The sequence below is a fragment of the Halyomorpha halys genome, unplaced genomic scaffold (genome assembly GCF_000696795.3).
Source record: "Halyomorpha halys isolate HHAL.00 unplaced genomic scaffold, Hhal_1.1 Scaffold3.1, whole genome shotgun sequence".
In the NCBI taxonomy this organism is placed as follows: Eukaryota; Metazoa; Arthropoda; class Insecta; order Hemiptera; family Pentatomidae; genus Halyomorpha; species Halyomorpha halys.
In genome coordinates this window covers 962,091-964,170 of record NW_027115249.1, presented here as the reverse complement: position 1 = coordinate 964,170, position 2,080 = coordinate 962,091, and the positions used below count along the sequence as shown (strand labels likewise).

The 2,080-nt window shown below is 29.9% G+C and overlaps 1 protein-coding gene across 7 annotated transcripts in view; it reads left to right on the top strand.

Annotated features, from left to right (window-relative positions):
• The window catches only part of Trpgamma (Transient receptor potential cation channel gamma), a 980,713-nt gene that overhangs the window by 871,073 nt on the left and 107,560 nt on the right, over positions 1-2,080 (top strand). The window lies entirely within an intron of this gene.

The window sequence follows — 2,080 nt, the reverse complement described above, 5'->3', positions numbered from 1 at the left end:
TTTTATTTCTATCATTTTATCTTAACATAGTTTCATTTTGTATCTTTTTAGCCCTGATGAAGCCCTGCAAAGTGGGGCGAAACGTTGGAAAATAAATAGTTGTAAACTATTTTTGTTTCTCTTTTGACCGCAACCCTGACCATCTCCCTATATATAATTATTTTTATTTTTTTGAATAAGCAGCCTGTTTTTATTCCCCCTACCTATACTTGGCAGACTCATCAATTTTGACTATTAATTATAGATAGATTTCATTAAAGTAGTCAAATATTGAGGTGAGATAACTACCTTTTTTTTCTTTCTGGCTCTTGTGTAATAAGGCGCATGAAGGGTTTAGGATTACGGCTAGGCAGTATTTTTCTACATTTTTTTTCTCTAAATTTTGTTGATATACAAAAACTTTATATAATTTATTAATCTTACTAAATTTTCGTCTATTTATTTTCGGTGGTAAAGAAAATAAAAAATTATAAGAAGATAGAAATAAAACAGTAGAATTGTGATACCATAAGAGACTTTTTGGAAAAATTGTATAAATTCTTTTGTATCTTTGTAAGACAAACATAAATAAATACACAACCTATTTTATAAAAAATAAAACCATAATGTGGGTCATTCTCTCAAATGAAAATTTTGAACAAGAATTTATTTATTATTTTAAATAGCTAACTCGATTAACAACTGCTATCAACAGACCATATACAACTTGACGCCTAGAATGCTTCTCGACAGCTCTCTAGAAGCTAGAATCTAGAATGATCCTTATTTCTGACTTAAGGATATATTTATGTGCAGTATGAGAAGTTGAGGATCCGTTAGAAATAGTGGAAGTGGTTTCCTAGGTGAGATGTTTCCAGAAATTTAGAATAGATAGAGCCAAGGCTTGTGTCACAGACAGTTCAGCTCGAAACGTGTATTATAATTACAATACAATTAAAAAAACTCTTAGATTGATTATATTCCTTGAAATAAAAGTATTAGTTATTTACGGTTATCACTTCTTTTGAATGAAATTCGGCATCACTTTTATTGCTAGATTTTTCGGGGGATATAAGCAATAAAAATTATAATTCAAATGAAAAATTATTAAAACTAAGCGAAATCATTTTTTCCTTTTTTCTTAATCCACCTTTTACATTGGAAGGAATTAATTTGACTCTTTAGCAACTTTGTGACTGCAGTAGGGCTGGTTCTAATCCGGGCAGGGAGGGGGGTTGATATTTATTTCGTGGTGGCTAGTAATAAAAAAAAAAATGCTATTCAATCTTAGAAGATTTCCTTGGATTTCAGTTAACATTAACTTAATTTTCTTTGTTTATATTTAACCTAGCGTATCCTGTACCAACAGAGGTAACGCCTGTTTGATAACATTTCAAATTATCGATTGTTGCTCACATATCGATTCTTAATATATTTAGATATTCAAGAAAGTAAACTTACATGTCATCGTGTCAAGTATACAGTTAATCGAAAAAAACAACAGGTTATTGAAGACGTGAGAGAAGACAATAACAATATATATCGCGAATTACAGATGGAGTCAATAGAGGTTTACATCAAAAAACGGTTCATGAAGTTCCACTCCCAGTTGCCGACAGTTAAATGAGCTGTGACCTACAACCTGGGAAACCCAACCTCATCCTGAAGACTGAAGCCTAGGCTGCTGCAGAACATTCTGTTATAAATTTTAATAAATACAAAATTAATTCATAGTCACACTACCTCTATTTTACTTGTTATTATTACTCATTTTTTTTTCTCTTTTCTTCTCTCGTCCCTTTTTCAAATTAACTTGTTTCTTTTTACTATTAGAGGGCAATTGTTTGTTTTATTTAAGTGTACCAATATCATTATTTTTTGTTATTAAATTTACTTTCCTCTTTTATTAAGAATCATTATTCTTATCTATTTAATTTATTATAATTTTATTTCTTTTAATAACAACATTTTATATAGTTAGGGGTGTCTTTTGTATGAGACTATACCCCCCACCCATAATCAACTGTTAAAAAATATATACATAATATAACGTTTATATCAATCATGTAAGGCACACCAGGCCGATCTGGTATAAAATAAA